Raw genomic sequence first — 17,822 nt, 5'->3', positions numbered from 1 at the left:
CAGAGGCAGACACCACCAAGGATGCTATCATTTGTCCTCATGGGCACTCAAAATTCTGCCTTCAGTTGAGCACACTGGAGGGGACCACTTCCCTTACCCTCTGCAGCAGTTGATGTGTTCACAGGAGCCCCTTCCACCCTTTCCCATAGTCAAGTGCAATTTCCCTAAGAAACAGATGGCCTAAGGATCTGAAGTTTTTTGGAGGTTCTAACATCCATTGCAGAATAACCAAAACACAATTCTATTCAGGTCAGAACAGCAACAGTGCATTACCGTAGCTACAAAGGACAACACAGAGCAGCAGAGTGGCAGCCTCTGCTGGCACAAACTCTAACCCAGCTGGGGCAGTGACAGAGTTTATATACTTCTGGGTTACACAACTTGTTTTTCACAGAACTACAGCTATGTATCAGGTAAGCAGAATGTAGTAAATTACCACAAAAATGGTAACATATGGATTACTCCAGACAGTACTTCCTTCTACGAGTGTCACTTCAATATTTGGGTCACACACAGTGAGTCCATTAGGTAACGCTGCAGATATTTCTTAACTAGAGAGGCCTGCAAAGGCCTATGAGGCAATAGCTATTTTACTTCCACATATGGAACTACTCAGACACCAGGCCTTTCATGATGCGCAAGGGAAGGTACTTCTCCTGATACTTCTGAACCAAAACTCATTTGGGTATTCTGAGAAGCACCCTCCACCTCCAATGACCCGTGCTGTTAACAGCTCATGAACCCGCAAGCCCCAAAACTCATTATCTCCCTTCTCACAGAACTAGAAAAATAGGCAGTATTCACTTGCATCCAGCTCCCCTTTTAACAGCCCCATCCAGTCAGCGCACAAACCCAGCAGGTTCCGACATCTGACCAGTGACTACCAAGGCATAAACTCTGTTCCTCTCTGTCTCATGCTGCAGTCCCAATAGCTGCTGAAGTCATCAATTCCTCTTTACCAATTGCATAGGGAGTTTGGACATTAAAGACATTTTCTTCCAGTGTCCCACCCACTTGCACAACCAAGCTCACTTTGCTTGTACTTGGAATGGCATTCATTATACCTTTACTCATTTGCCTCAAGACTTTTGCTGTAGCCTTACAATTACTGGTCAACGTTAGCTGAAACTTCTCCCACTCTTTATGTCTCTCACCACCAGTATACTGATGATATTTCATTAGGCAGACATAGATGGCAATCTGTTGCACAAGTTATGATCTCAAATTTCAGCACTCAAAGATCACCAGGAACCTTATATTCCTCCTGGTAAATGCCAGGGTCATGCCCAGAATGTAAGGTGTTCGGATTCTTTTTAAAGGAGTTTTCTTGTGTGCACATACCAAAGGTATTCCTGAAAGTGTTTTGCAACATTTCCTTTACTCAACATATTCCCTCCTCCAAATGCAAACATTAAAGTCTACTGGGCTCTTTACACCTCTGTTGTGACAGGCCTGGGTTTTAGTCAGCTAGCCCATCCTCTCTATTCCTTGCTGTGCATACATTTCACCTGAGACTGGAACATGAGGCCCAAACCCTTCTCCTAGAAGTATTCAACAATATTGGTATTTGGGACCCCTCACTCCTACTGGTGGACGAGAACACAAGGTCTGGCACAGTCTACCCCTAAATCAATTCCTTGAGACAGCAAAGGGCAGCAAGATGTGCAAGCCTCAGATAGGGAATGGCATTGTGCTTTACATACCACCTTACTTGTCCTTTCTGATATTGACAAAGCCCTTGTGGATTGCCTTCTTACACTGGATGGTTTTACAACCTATTCTTTGCAGTGTCCTTCACACTTTACTTTCCCTGAAGGATGTGTGCAACCCATTACCACTCAGCATTGGGTTCCTGCTTTCTCTGCTATCAGAATCCAACCTTTAGGCCCCAACCATACTATTTTCACCTCCTTCTCCTTCAGCTGTAAGCAATCCATCAGACTCACCTATTACAGAAGCCTATCCTTTCAACACACCACAGAAGGATGGCTCGTTTACTGAAGCCTCCACAATCCTTCACCATAATCCCTGGTTTGGGCATGCCACTGGAGATGACCAAGCTGTTAGACCTGATTGCCACGACAGCACAGAGAAGGCTGAACTCTTGACCCTTTACTTAGTCATTCGCTCCTCTGTTGACCAGGTCTACAGTGGCTCTCAGGCTGTTTTTGCAGGGTGCACCCACTGGCTTCCCTCTTGGAAAGCACACTTCTTCAACACCCATTCTGGGGATATTTGGGGCCACCTTCTTTGTGAATAAATACAGGACTATGCCCACTCATGTTCTTTGGCTGTCAGCCATGCTGATTCCCACCTTGCTAAACCCGTGTCCAATGCCTTTTGCAATGCCCAAGCTGATGTAACTGCTGTGATCAGAAGGGTGGCAATGGTGGCAAACACTGACACCTGTGGTAAACCCAATCACAGGCCAATTGTAGCAGATGAAAATGAGGAAACTTCAGCCCCAGTCTCCAATCTGGACCACAGAACCACTGTGGTAGCTCTCTGGTTGCACAAACATTGGGGTCTTCCTGCTACTAAAGCCTTAGTCAAAGTTGCAGCATGCTATGAAATACGTCTTCCCTTAGACATGGCACAAAAGTTCACACAGGCCTGTGACACAGTTCCCAGTGGGGAAGAACTGATCTCTTTCAGCAATTAGCTACCCACAGGCAGCACTACGGAAATACTAACAGACATTAAACTGGTCCAGCAATCAGTGTGCCATGTGTCTGTACCAACCCTTTAGTGAAGTGTCCCTTGTGGCAGATGCACACCCCTCCTCTCTCCCCCTCCCTTTCTTTGACGTGGAAGGTGCAGACACATCCCCCCCGCCCTCTCCTGCAATGGGGTTAACAGCTTCTTTTGTTTTAACACGTTGATCAGGGTCGTTAAGAGAGAGAAGGAGTGGGGGCACAGAAGTGCCATGGAGCCACTGGGCATACACAGCCAGAGTGGGGGTGCTTAGAAGTTTCAGGACACCCCACAGCCAGAGTGGGAGTGCAGAGAAGCTTCTGGAATGCCTACAGTCAGATCTGATCAGGCTATATAAAACGGGATTCTCGTCAAGGCTCCACCCCTTGCGTGGACCTCTTGGAACACGAGCCAGATGCTGTGGCCGAGAGCCCTTCCCCTTAGGCAGAATGGCTGCCTAAGATAACCTTCTGGGACTGGGATTCCGCCCCCCCTCACCAAGCCACGTGAGTGAGTGACAAAATTTTCTTGAATTCCTCACAGGATCGCGAGTGCTTACTCCGTGCTTCAATATAAGCACGTGTATTTTCTTTAATAATTCCTTGCCAGATTCAGGCAAGTGTATACTCTTCCTGGAGTCAGGGACGGCTCTGGCATTGTTTTTGGCGAGCCACGTGTATGCACACCGTGGATCTCCATTGTTATTATTTGCTGCACCTTTAATAATTACCTCGACTGACACTCACACCTGTATTTATGTCACTATTGGAGAGCTAAAACCCCATCTTCGACCGGTTAATCTGTTGCATTTTTTTTACCGAATACAAGTTTGTTTTGGACCTTGTTGTCCATCTAAACTAACTTTAGGGTGCCTCCGTGACAGTCCTTTATAGCTTTCCCACTCAGTTGACATTGTGTGCCTTTAGTTTAAGGTGTTAATCACTAAGTTTAATACTATTCTCTTGTCTGAGTCCCACTGGTATTTCCCTTCCTGACCTCACCACAACCAATGCTCCAACTATTGTTCCGAACTCACCCTCAACTCCATCCCCCATCGTTACTGAAGTATAGAATAGAATCACAGAATAGTTTAGGTTAGAATGGACCTTAAAGACCATCTAGTTCCAAGCCTCCTGCCATGGGCAGGGACACCTTCCACAAGATCAGGTTGTTCAAAAAGCCTCATCCAACCTGGCCTTGAATGCTTCCAGGGATGAAGCATCCACAGCTTCTTTGGGCAGCTTGTTCCACTGTGTCATCATGATCACAGTGAAGAATTTCTTCTTAATATCTAATCTAAATCTAACCTCTTTTAGTTTAAAGCCATTATGCCTTGTCCTGTCACAACACTCTCTGACAAAAGACTCCAGCCCCAGTTTCCTAGTAGGTCCCCTTTAAGAACTGGAAGGCTGTTATAGGGTCTCTCTGGAGCTTTCTCTAAGCTAAACAACTCCAGCTCTCTCAGCCTGTCTTCACATGGGAGGTGTTCCAGTTCCCTGATAATCTTTGTGGCCCTTCTCTGGACAAGGCAGTACTGATGCGATCAGCAAAAGTCAGACGCAACAGCTATTTCTGGATCCTAACTAATAGGCAGAGTTAACACTGCAAACCAGTGTATATAGACTGAACTCAGCAGAATTCCACCTGCTGAAATTCAACAGTTGCCTGAAATAATGTCACTGACACAAAATCACACCTACAAGCCTGGCAGCCCTAGTTAAACTTTATGTATGAAACAAACACAGACTTAGCTGTTCCTTATACATTGACTATAGGAGATGCTACTACTGAATGAACCCACCCTATCTCCAGCTTTACATCCAGATGGATCTGTGACCCATCCCATGGATCACTGACAACAGGCCTGGCAGAGAAACACAGGACAACAATAAGTAAACACTGAAACATCCCTGGTCCAGGACAGGGCTCATGTGTGAAGGGAGTTCCTCTGGAACCTCTGATAAGTGCCTTAATTCCCTGGGGGACTCTGGCATTTTTCATTAGACGCTAACGAACATGCTAAGACAGTACTTGTCCATGTCAGCAATGGCTGTGCATGTTTATGATCTTGAATGGTCACCAACAGCAACTGGAGCTTTGAATTTGATGTTACATCTAGTTGTGGGTTTGTTAGTTTTGACTTTATTGTGTTTATTGTTTATAATAATTCTGTATATCCAAGCTGAGCAAATAATGAAACAAATTATGCTAATCCAACATGTAGAAGATATGCAATCAACTGACTGACTGTGCAATGGTATATAATTAGCATTAATTGTAATGCTTAAGTTAAGCAAGTTATCAATTTATTGTACCCTTACCACTGATCTGCAATATGTTGCATATTTATGACAGAAAATAGATAACTGTACTATTACTCTGTGAGCTGATAAAATGGATTGACTGTAGCCACACAGTGGGGTTTGATGGATACATTCAACTCCTTGACTAAATTAGTGATAGTTTGGTTCAGGCTCCCAAAGGAAATGAAGGTCTAGGCCATTACCAGGTCAAGAACTTATCTGGTTCCAACTTGTTCTTTGAAAATCCACAAAGGAACAAGGTGACACGGTGAAGTTTGATGCATATGAGCTAGGAAATCAAAACACCAACCATGCGATTAACACATGAATAGCAAGTGCTTCTTCCAAGGCTAATTTGTAAAGGCACAAATGAAGTTGTGGGTACAAGGAGTTCAATGCTTGCCTTTTCCATTGTATGCAATTTGACTACAACCCAACCACTTTATTCCATAAATACGACAGCCTGAGGGAGCCTTTTTGAACTCTCCCTGCTAAGCGGCTGGCTGCATGGCAGTGACCTTGAGTTGGGATGCCTCCCAAGGTTACTCCTCAAGGTTGAGAGATCCCTTACCAACTGCAGATCTTTGGCAAGAGATCAATAACACATATAACCTCATATCACAGGGAATTACTTGTGTTGGTATTTTTGAATTACTATTATATCCCCTGTACAGTACATAATAGATTGGACTTTCTTAAGCCTCACTTTTATAACATCTTAATTCAATAAGATGACTTTTGCTGCTACTTTTGGTGGTGGTTTTTTAGGCAGTGTGAATCTCCCCTGTGACAACTGTAAATGAGGCACTCATAACAGTTTTAAAGTATTCTTGTTCATTATTAAAAGCTTCCTTTTATTGACCAAAACTCTAAACACACATATTTCAACACATCAGCCCTTCTAATCTTGGTTGTTTGTGTCACAAATATGTTTTTTTACATGGCTTTGGCTTAGTAGCAATTTAGGATTTATTAATATTTTTGAGACACATCACAAGATTAGGCTGTATAATTCTTAATAGTACTTAATCATCAGCCAATTTAAGAGAGCAATTTAATGGAACCATTTTGTTACAATCAAAATAGTGACACAGTTAACAATTCAAGAATGGTACAGTTCATAAAGACTGCACAGTTTTCTCAATCAAATTGTACATACAGATAGAGGTTAAAACAAATCACACACACAGATAAACAGTCCTAAATCAATCTGCACATTCATAAACAGGTTAACCTATTATTAAAATTTCCCATTTTGTGAATATCATGAATTACTCTGTGTGCTGCCATTCATCAACAGACGGTGGGTGAACCTGGCAAAATCAGGCCTTTGAGTCCTTATGGAACAGTCAACACATGATCTTTCAATCCTCACAAAACCTACCCTGGCAGGTATCCCAGCTCAGGGGGAGAAAATGGGTCACACAGCTCACTGCAGTCCCACAGAGTTCCAAAAGGTCTCACTTTGGATCACAATCTCTAGGGTGTCAAGATGATTGCCTTTGGTTGGTATTTTCCATTCTGACCACAACTGGTGCTGAGTCATTCCGTATACAATTCAGGCAGCAGATGGCCCAGGTGTGGCCAGGGAGTGCCTGACACCCCAGCCCCAGGCCACTACAATTGTAATCAACATAACAGAACAATGGGAGATCTTCCCAAGCTTGTAAGGCTTATCTCACAGTAGCCTGAAGCAGGGCTGCACTACCACAGTTGCCTACCCCTTCAGAACATGGCCTTCAGCAAACACAAACTTCCAAGAACTGAAAGAACTAAAGTTCAGCTGCAGGCCAGCAAAACTTTTCTCCCTTGTTTCTGCTTTTGGACTTCTAACAGTCAGTCTCAGTTAAACAAAAGCATTTATAATTAATTCAGTATGTTTGACATACAGTAAAGGTTACAGAAAGGTTAGAGTAGCCTGGCAGACTTGCACCTGGGGTACAAGATGGCCCGAATCAACCAGGCATGTGATCCAAGGAAAGAGTATGTATGCACACACCAAAAACTCTCATTTTCCTCAGTTCATTTAACTGGAAGGCTGGAGATCAGGTTGTTTGGTTTGGGTCATTCAGTTTTTTCTTAAGTGAAGACAATTCATTCAAAACCCACCTAGATGCATCTGCTCTAGGTGAACCTGCTTTAGCAAGTGGGTTGGACAGATGATCTCCAGAGGTCCCTTCCAACCCCAACCATTCTGTGATTCTGTCCTCAGGATGCAAATCTAGCACAGTGGGAAGGGCACTTGGAACAAACAGGACCTCTTCAGAACACATGAAGAAACAGGACATGAGATTTTTCAGTTCAAGCAACAGTCATTAAAACAAAACCCATCAAAATTATCCTCTTCAAATTACCTCATTAACACAAGTCCAGTGCTTGTTAAGAGACGCTGTAACTGACCACCTCCAGCAGCTCTGTGGCCTGGTGGTTCCTCCTGCCCCAAGGCTGGAGCCCAGTCTGTCTCCAAGGCTGGAAACCCAGGTGTCTCCATCGCAGGCTGCTGGACACAGCTGTGCTGCTGCTTTCCTGTTTGTGTGTTTGACCAGTGTGGCAGAATGCAACCTCCCCTCTCTCCCCCCTCCTCCTTCAGTATGGAAGGAGTGGGCACATCTCCCTCTCTCTGCTGTTTGAGGCCAACAGCTTCTTTTGTTTGGCCCCAGAGCACCCTGGCCAGGGCCATTAGGAGAGGGGAGTGCTGAGGCGCCAGTGAGCCGCTGGGCGCCTGCGGACAGTGTGGGGGATGTTTGGAGGCTTCAGGGGCACCCACAGCCAGTGTGGGGGAGCAGAGAAGCTTCTAGAATGCCTACAGTCAGATCTGATCGGAAGCCATAAAAACGGGACTCTCGTCGAGACTCTGCCCATGTGCGGGTCTCTCAGAGCACGAGCAAGATGCTGCCGCCGAGAGCCCCCCTCCCCAGGATGGAGACTGCGCTTGCCTCGCCGACACGGGTGCGAGTAAAACTTCTCGCAGAATTGCAAGTGTATTTATACTTTCCGTGCACATTTGCACGTGTAACTTTCCATGCTCCATATGAGCTCATGTAAAATTAATCCTCGAAGAATTGCGGGTGTATTTTCCTTCCGTGCACATTCGCATATGTAACTTTCCGTGCACATTTGCACGCGTACTTTCCATGCTTAATACAAGCACATGTACTTTCCGTGCACATTTGCACGTGTAACTTTCTGTGCTCAATACGAGCACGGGTATAAATTATTTCCTCGCAGAATCGCGAGTGTATTTTCCTCCTGTGCTTCCACATAAGCACGTGTAATATTCCATACACACTTGCACGTGTAAGTAAATTAACCCTCGCAGGATTGGGAGTGTATTATAAATTTACCCTCGCGGAATCGCGAGTGTACACTTCCCGTACTCACTACGAGTACAGGTATCTCTTTAAAAATAATCCCGCACTGTGTTCAGGCAAGTGTGTACTTATCCGGGACTCAGGAGCGGCTCCGGCATTGTTTTGAGTGAAGCCACGTGCATGCACATTGTGGACCGCCTGTTGTATTAGTTGCTGCCCCTTAATAATTTTCCTCAACTGATACCTGAACCTTTATTTAAGTCGCTTTGGAGTGCTAAAACCCTGTTTCTCACCGGTTTAATAAAAGTTGTTTTGGACCCTGTTGTCCCTTAAACTAACCTGGGGGTGCCTCCGTGACAACCAGTAGCAAGGCCAGGCATGTATTCCAGAGATAGACACAGGACACTCACACCAACAGCCACAGACAAGATGCTGCCTTCAACAACACCTTCACATATGCCTCACAAAAAAAAAGCAAGTATAGACAAGTCCCTTTCCTCCTCTTTGGCTGGTCAGAATTAAATGTCTCTCTAAAACTTACACACCCACACTCTCTATGGTCACAAGCATACACACATTCCTGGTTTCTTTAGGAACCAGCACAGTCCCTTGGCCCATCCAATACCCCTACTGCACAGATCCCAGGCCCTCTTACCCACTTCAAAGGGCCTCTCCTTGCTGGTTGTCCAGCTTAACGGTCACCAGCAAACAGATGCCTGCACTCACACACATTTCATAAGCAGTCTGCACTCACAGATTCCCTCCAAATACCAGCATAGACCCTCTGCCCACCTGATACCACTGTCTGGACCCAGGGTCTCCTACCCGACACCTTGAGGCCTGCTAGTAAATTATTCAGGCAAACCCCAGAGACCCAATTTGGGAAAGACATGTCCCACACAACCCCACCAGCAGCCAGCATGTGCACTGTGACCCACCATCCCACTCTATCCACCAGTATTGAGCACCTCACTCGTTCCAATCGCTGACACTTCAGTCCAGGGGTGCCTGCACCCGCAGGTCTGACCCCAGCTGCTGGCAACAAACCCACTCATGCCAATACCCCCAGTAGCTGGCACTCTGGACAGAAAGTCTGTGGGACCTGTAGAGACAATGCCAAGAGGGACAGTCCTTCCAATTACTGATGCTGAGACATCCTCTCACTCCAGTTGCTGACACCATGGCCCAGAGATGCCTACACCTCCAGTCTGACTCCACTTGCTGGTCCAGTTATCAACTCAGACTGGGCTCCTCAGTAGCTGGCAGTCTTGCAGCATCCACACACAAAGGACAGAGAGACAGTTAGGGACAGACTCAAGAAGACATGACTGGCTGCAAGGATCAGGCCCAGGGCTCAGACAGACAGACCTCCTGACCAGCCACAGTTTACATCCTCTTCCACCCACACTTGGGATGCAAAGGTTTTCAATCTAATCAGTTTAAAAGTCATGGTTTGCCCACAGTTTCTCAATGGCTCATCAATTAGCAAGAATGACACTGTTTGTTTCTTCTGTCTCCTTCACATCTGCCTGTCAGGTTTTTCTCTCTAAGTTTTGTTTATTGCTTCCCTCTTTCCTCTAGAATCCCATTTGACAGGGACCTTGATCAAATAATCTTGCTGAAATAAACACTCTTACATCCTACACACTCAATTAACATAGCTGAAGACATTTACTTCTTGTTATTATGCCCAGTATTGTTTATCTGCCAAGTTTGTGTCTCTAAACATTTGGTTTATTCCTTCCCCCTTACTATCTCCTTTTTCACTGAAAAAGTCCTTGAGCTGATAACCTTAATGAAGCAGATGCTCTCACCTTTGACAAACCCTTACACTCAACACATTCCCCAATTTTATTGCTGCAGTGTCCTGGAAATGGTGCTCCTTCACTGCTAAAGCAGTCCGTTCTTTTAACTCTTGGTCTGCTGTTTCTCCCGCTGCTTTCTCACACATTTGCAGTGACTGACATATCAATGAAATTTTAATACTTATGTTACAAACCTCAAATTCAGGACTATACAAAACTGAAGGAACATTTAAGGAAAGGATCAAATGTAGGGAAAAAGGGGATGTGTAAGAACAATGAGAGATGGAAATAGAGAGGAAGAATAAAAGGAGCTCGTGACAAGTAAGGGCTTGGAGGTCTCCACAACAGCAGCTGGAGAGACTGTCAAGCAAGCAAAGTCTGGGTGCCAACAACTGGAAAAGGACTGGAAAGGTCAGCATCTGGAGAGACCATGGGGTGTACAGGAAGTCCAAGCACCAGTAACTACAGGGACATAATAGTGTTTCTATTTTGCCATAGTGGATTTTTGCCATTGTGCGTGGGTCTGCAAGTTTGATTTCACACTGAACTAGCCAGAGCAGGAGGGAAACCCAAAAGATTAAGAGAAGCTGCTAAATTAATGTATACTCTGATTATATTACAAAAGATATACCCATCATTAACCAGCTGACATGAGATAAATGCTTTTAAGCAAATGCAAAACAAGGGGATATTTTTCAAGTTTTAGATCCTTCTGCATGGCAAGAGGGAAACAGAAGATTAAGTAATACATTGTTTAGAAGCAGAATGCTTAGCCTATGTTTGACTAGTAATTAATAGATGTGTTGTAAGAAACTAATAAATTATAACTAACTTTATCAATTATTTCTTTATATAGATATTTTACATTAAAATTTTCAAAAATTTGTAACGAATATGCAATAATTGTGTGAATATAAGCAATGCAAGAGCATCCAGTCATCAGAGCACTTATGGAGGATGATCCTCAGCGCTGTTAATAAAAGAATGCCTGCTTAACAGTATAATTGACTCTGCTGTTAAGTTTATTTCTTCATTTCAAAGGCACTAAATCAACAATAGACCAGTATCAAAGTCCATGACCCAATGCTCCTGTACTCACGTGTCAGTTCTGTACACAAAACTGGTCAATAAAATTACTAACTTAAAAATTTTGGTCAATTTTCTCCAACATATAAGATAATGGTTCATAATTCTCATGGGTGTCTTGCACTATGGAGACTTCTGCACACTACACTACCCAGAATTGTTTAATACCCTTCAGATAGTGCTAAAATTGTGTCTCCTGTAGCAGGCAGTTCATAACAACTTGAAGAATTACCATTATATTATTCAATTTTAAAACTAAAAAAAAAGAAAAAGCACTCCTTGACACTGCAACTGATCCACAGTCCTACAGCTACAGAATCACACCCAGCAACATTGCTGCAAGAGTAATGGGAATTGCAGTCACAGCCAAAATGGCAGCAGGAAAGAGGCCATTCTTCTCACCAGGAATGAGATAACACAGATAAACGCAATGCCACATACCAATAATTGGAAGTGCTAGATACAGAAGAATCTAATTTTGTCATAAGTAGCATCTAAACTGAGCTCAAACAGATTATTCTGAAAGATAAAAAGTGAATTTTCTTTAAGCACCATGGACTCCAGGCATTTGGAAGAGCCATGTTTCACGAGTTTTAAAATTCTAGGTCTCCACAACATCAAGCAATGTACCAACATCAGCAAAAGAGACATCGCTGTTCAGAACAAAATGAAATCTTCAAGATAGTATTTGATTCCTTGATGGCATTAACCAAGCGTTTATTGCTTACATTCCTCAAGGGAAAAAGAAAGTTCACTTTTAACTAATAGTCATAAGCATGAGAAAGCAATTTTTAACACACAAAAATAATATTTGCAGTGGGTTGCATATGTTATACATATTGGATCAACATAATTTGTTTCATTATTTGCTCAACTTGGATATACAGAATGATTATAAGCAACGAACAAAATAAAGTCAAAACTAACAAACCCACAACTAGATATAACATCAAATTCAAAGCTCCAGTTGCTGTTGGTGACCATTCAAGATCATAAACATGCACAGCCATTGCTGACATGGACAAGTACTGTCTCAGCATGTTTGTCAGCGTCTAATGAGAAATGCCTGAGGAATTAAGGCACATATCACAGGTTCCAGAGGAACTCCCTTCACAGATGAGCAGTTTGAACTCTGCCTGCTAGTTAGGATCCAAAAGTAGCTGTTGCATATGATTTTTCCAACTCGCATAAGTACCTCCTTGTTCAGAGGAAGGCCACCAAGACTTTCAGAGGCTGGAACAACTCCCCTATGATGACAAGTTGAGAGAGTTGGGGTTGTTCAGCCTGGAGAAGACCTTATAGCAGACTTCCAGTACACCGGCTGAAGTGCAAATTAAGAAGTTAATTGAATTTCAGTCACGGAGAACAGTAATCTTTCACCAGCACATACTCAAAGAGCTCTTTGACATTTTATGGAGACCATTTATACCAATAATAACACATATTACTAACTTCAACGTCAAAGGAGTGTTTTTTATAAAAAAGTACAGCTGTGATAATGCCTCTCTCCCCTGCTGATTTATCAAGTTTCCTATATGCTGTAAGTTACATTAACACTTCCACTCACTAAATTGTCCTTCCTTGCAATTCCTCCAAGTATGAAATTCAAACACTTTTGTTTTACATTTTCACTGCCCTTTACCATTTCAAAACTGCTGAGAACTTAAACTCTCATGATTAAGCAAAGACACATAAAATAGTCAGAAAGATCCTAGTAGTGCTCATCAATCAAATGAATTAAAGAGAAAAAAACTCATTCCCTGTCAGCAATGGAAAAGTAGTAGAACCATTTGAAAAACTGTGGTTGTAACAGTATTAGCTATAGAATAGAAATACCTGGAGTGGCAAAGACGTGTTGAAAAGTTTACATTTTCCCCACATCCATTTCCCCGCCCGCCACTGACATCTTCAGTTGCACTGATGCTGGTACTTGTGGTGCTTCAGGATGAACCAGACTATAGATAATAAAATAGCTTCTATATTTCCAATTAAAAAAAAAAATCACTTATTTCTGCAATCTTGTGTATCCCTTCAGACAGATGTGTAGCACCCACTGGAAGAGCAGGAGCTCCTTACCGGTCTTTGCTCCTAGAAGAGACAATAGTCATTAAGCTGCAAGTGCTACTATTACAGAAGCAGCAATGACCTGTACCAACAATATCACTGGACGAGTGTCCCTGAGTACTAATAATACAGCAGAACATCCCTTGGCAGATTTTGAAATCCATTTTGCTGTGAAGCAACAGCTTCCTTTCATTAGTGCCCAGAATCAGCTCATAAAAGCAAAGAATAACAATCACCTAACACTAACAACCAAACAACCAAAATGTATGTTTTCACCATTTTTCCTTGTATGTGTATTGTGGGGTTTTTTCTTCCCCCCTCCTCTTAAGAGCCACCAGCAGGCTCTACAGTTTCTCACAAGCCTTCATAGTCAGGCTCAGCAAAGCATGAGCTGTTATAGGAATTAAGATAGTCAAGTTGCCTCCCCTTACCCCCTTTTATATGAGGGGGTGGCGAGTATTCATCTCCCTCCTGTGCCAGTTTGTTTGTAGGAAACAATTATTTTGCAAATATAATAGGCCCAGGCAGGATCTCTTAGCAAAGCATATTTTAATAACAATTTTGCAAGATCAGGTGTTCTACCTAAAGGTAGGCACACCTAATAGGGCAAAAAGCCCCTGCTTATATCTCCCCAAAATCCCACCCATAATTTCCCTCCCCTGTTCCCCATTGGTTGGGTACTTCAGGGTTTACAGACTATCCCAATGCACACAATACCCTTCCCCTAATCAATCTATTGAAGATACGGATTCCTGGTACTTTGGCTACTCTTCCCCCTAAATTAACTTATCAATACAGGTATTGGTACATATACAGGTGTCAGTACATATTCTGGGAAGAGACTGTGTATTACATTAAGAATTCAGAGTCTCTCGGTGCTTCGCCCCTGCTGGGGTCAGGTTACAGGTCCTCAGTTATGTAAAAACAAGTGTTCTTCGTTAAATGTTCCTTACATGTTGATTATTAGTCATCAACAAAGAGAAGAAAGGCTCAACATCAAAATAACAGGTTAATTATTGCATTAAGACCAGGAGAAGCCAGAAACACTGTGACGAAAGTCACACATCTCCAACCCACTGACACGCTGCTCCCGTTTGCAGCAAATGAAGCTGAGCAAGCACCATACATACAGAATTTGAGAAACCACTTCCTTTGTTTGCAACCCACAGCCAAAAGCCAACAGACTCAGGCAGTGGCTCCAAAGGTCATACTAGCCATCTCAGATGGTCTGTTATGGGCAAATGGCCTGGCAAGAAGACTGCCTGAGGAGCACATCCCCTTGTTAGTAACAGAACCAGTTTTACAAAATGTTCCTGAAAGGATGAATCAGTTTTGTAAACTGTCCCTGAAAGGATGTTCAAGCATATCGTGTTCGAGTATACTCTTATCTTAACAACCTAGCTTTATCTTAGCCTAAATACGCATAGAGTGAGGAGAAGTACATGCAGTATCTCCGGAGGCTGAGCAAGTCAGCAGTTATCTAGCTATAGAAGTAGTACGCCTGTGCAGTACCCAAAGGTGAAAGGGACAGAAGTGATGAAGACTACTTACTTCATCCTGAAGACCCCCTGAAAGACCACCAGAGGACACTGCACATGATCAAAATAGTTCCAAGATGTTGCAATCGATGTTGCAATCAATGTTGAGTAACGGTTACGTATCTTAATGAATATATGAATATGTATGTGAATGGACTGTATAAATACTGTGTAACTTAAACTGACCAGGGAAGTCAGCTTTGGGTGCGAACCCCTGGTTTCCCAGCGCTGAAATAAAGCACTGCATATAACTACGCCTGTGGTTATGTGTCCTGATTGCTAACACCCTCACCTGGCCAACTGCACCATCAGGCCTCTACTCCATCAGAGTAAGCAACTAAGCAAATACAACAGGCCCCTTTTGATCATTTTTCCTAAAAAAAAAAAAAAAAAAAAAAAAAAAAAGAAAAAAAAAAGGGGGGGGTGAGCAAACAAAAGAGCTGGGAAACATTCATTTGTGTAATTTTTAGAAACAGATATAAAAATATTCTAGTACCCTTAACATGTTTGCCTGCAGAACTCATGCAAGCTACATAACCTGCTGCCTTTTAAAAAGCCACCATCGAAGGACAGCCTCCTGCAGATCTGAATATTTTTACTTATCTACAACTATTTTTGTTGAATAGTAGGAAGGGGGGAGTGAAAAAGCATCTGTGATTTAAGTAGAAAGCAGAACCAAGATGACAAAAAGTTCTTCTAAACACATAGCAGAATAATGAACTGGATAAACACTTTTAGTTATTATTAAGCTGGAAACCAAAACAATGCATAACTGATTTGATATGAAGCATGCTGTAATGTGTTTTTCTGCCAGAACAATACAGAACAATACATCAGACAATACAGTATTTCCTAAGACAAAAATATTGTTTAAGCTTGAATTATGAAGAGGGCTTCATCCTTTAACTCACCACCCAAATCACTGCAGCAAGACAGAACTAACAGTTCCTGACAGACACCTTCAGAACTACCTCAGCACATTGGCTAAGGCTTTGCTTTGAGACTCAGGGGAACTTTGATACTGGCACTGCTATCAAGAGTGAAGGATTTAATTTTGTGGACAACAATATAAAAGTGATCATTAACACAAGTCTGCTTTCTCTGCCAGGAATGTCTACCTAAATGTTTTGGGACACTAGCTGATTAATTCAAGGAAATCAGATGATAAGAGCCCAGTTAAAGAGCTTTTGATGTTTTGTCCCATCATTCTTAGGTGCAAGAGCTAGCAAATATTTACTAAGACTCAAGATGCACTGGTTTGTTTTGTTCCATTTTTAAGTCGTCCCAGGAGGCTAGTTAAGAGAGCTGGGAAAGGCCCAATGTTACCGCAGAGCTCCTAGAAAGAGTTGAGTCAACTTCATAACAACTTCTAGGAAAACAACCTCCAGCATTCCTATGGGTTTCCGAAGCACACCCAGAGCTAGGAAAACCCACTCACATGCTAGCTGATAACTCCAGCTTTCACCTATACCAAGGGTGTATGAAGCACACTTCCCAGAGCATACAAAGGAAGTTGATAAAGAAGTGTTGATAGGGTACTTGCCTTTTTTCTCACCTTTCCATCTGCCTTTGTAGATGGAATAAGCTAGCTAATCCTTTCAACTGCATTACTCAGACAACTCTAAGCAGAAATAGAAACCTATACCTCCCGAAAACCTTTTTTTTTTTTTTTTTTTTAGTTATATAAACAAGTTTGCCGGTTCAACCACAATATTCAGCTGCAGGTGTCCCTCTTACACAAAGCCAAGCATCAGCTCCTTACCGCAGGCCTTGTGATGCCCACCTGAAAGACTGAAACAAAACAAAATAAGAAAAACCACCAGACTTCCATCACAGAGCTTAAACACGGGAGACTCAAAACATCTGGTCTTCCCCACAACTCTGAAATCTACTACTTTTTTTTTTAATTTCTAACAATGTATTTCAGACTTATTGCCCTAGATTGCCACAGCCTGCTGAAGGTGATCGGGCCGGGGGATGTCCCTGGAGGCAAACAGTTCGGCCGGAAAGCGCGCCTGCCGATCTCATTTTGCTTGCTCCGGCCGCTCGCTGGACGCTTAATTGATGTTAACTGGCTCTGCGACAGGAGCATCTCCCCACACACAGACCTGCCTGCCGGCCACCGCGCGTCGTCTGCCTGGCCCGCTCCCCGCCACCTACCCCGGCCCAGCGCCGCCCGTGCCCGCCAGGACGGGCCCGCCTGCCGCCCTAAGAGACCCGCGGCTGCCCCGGGAAACCGCCGTGGCCCTGTAGGGCCCTAGCCTGCCGGCGACCCCGGCCGGCTCCGCCCGCGGCCTCCCTCGCCACCGCGGGGAGGAGCCGGGAAGAGCCTCACCGGCCCGGCCCAAGGAAACGGCTCCGCCACCCACCCCGATCGCCGCCGGAGGCGCGGCGCGGCCTTTCCCAGCGGGCCGACCGCTTCCTCCCCGCCCGCTCGGGGGCCCGGAGGGCGCCTCTCCGCAACCACCGTGTCTCCGGCCCCGCGGGCTGAGGAAGGCACGGTCCCCGCCGCGGGTCCTCCCCCCGCCGCCGCCCGCTCCCCTTCCCTCACCTCCCGGTCCGTCCTCACCGAGCCCGGCGCGGCCGCTCGGGGAGTCGCTCCGCGCGCAGAGGCGGAGCCAGCGCCGTTAGTGCCCCTGAGAGCCCGAAAGGAACCGACCGCACCGGTGCTACCGAAGCGCCGGCGGGCAGGGGCAGCGGGGGGAGCGCCAAGGCCCGCCCCGGGGCGGGACCCCCCGCGGGGCGGGGAGCGGAGGGGAGGCAGGGCCGCTGGCGCCGATCCCCGCCGCTCTGCTCAGGCCCGGCTGGGCCGTGCGGGGGCCGCTGGGGCTGAGAGCCGGAGCCGGGTAGCCCCCGCCAGCCCGGCCGGAGGCGGCGCGCAGGCAGCGGTGCGCGGTTCAGACGCTGCGCGGTTCAAACGCTGCGGCCGGGCGGTGCCGCTGAGTTCGGCAAGCGGGAGCAGAAGTTTGCCTGCAGTGTCACCGGGTCGCTGACGGGCAGCCGTGCGGCGCGACCAGTTTG

General features: G+C 44.8%; 1 protein-coding gene across 1 annotated transcript in view; it reads right to left on the bottom strand.

Annotated features, from left to right (window-relative positions):
• RESF1 (retroelement silencing factor 1) overlaps positions 1–17,440 on the bottom strand; it is a 37,860-nt gene extending 20,420 nt beyond the window's left edge. The window contains exon 1 of the mRNA XM_080354332.1: positions 17,353–17,440. The gene's annotated coding sequence lies outside the window, so the exon portion shown is untranslated. The remainder of the gene's footprint in view (positions 1–17,352) is intronic.
• Positions 17,441–17,822: the final 382 nt, after the last annotated feature.

This window comes from Nesoenas mayeri (genome assembly GCF_963082525.1).
Source record: "Nesoenas mayeri genome assembly, chromosome: 1".
In the NCBI taxonomy this organism is placed as follows: domain Eukaryota; kingdom Metazoa; phylum Chordata; class Aves; order Columbiformes; family Columbidae; genus Nesoenas; species Nesoenas mayeri.
Note: the sequence above shows the minus strand (reverse complement) of the source record. Positions and strands in the feature narration are given on the sequence as shown.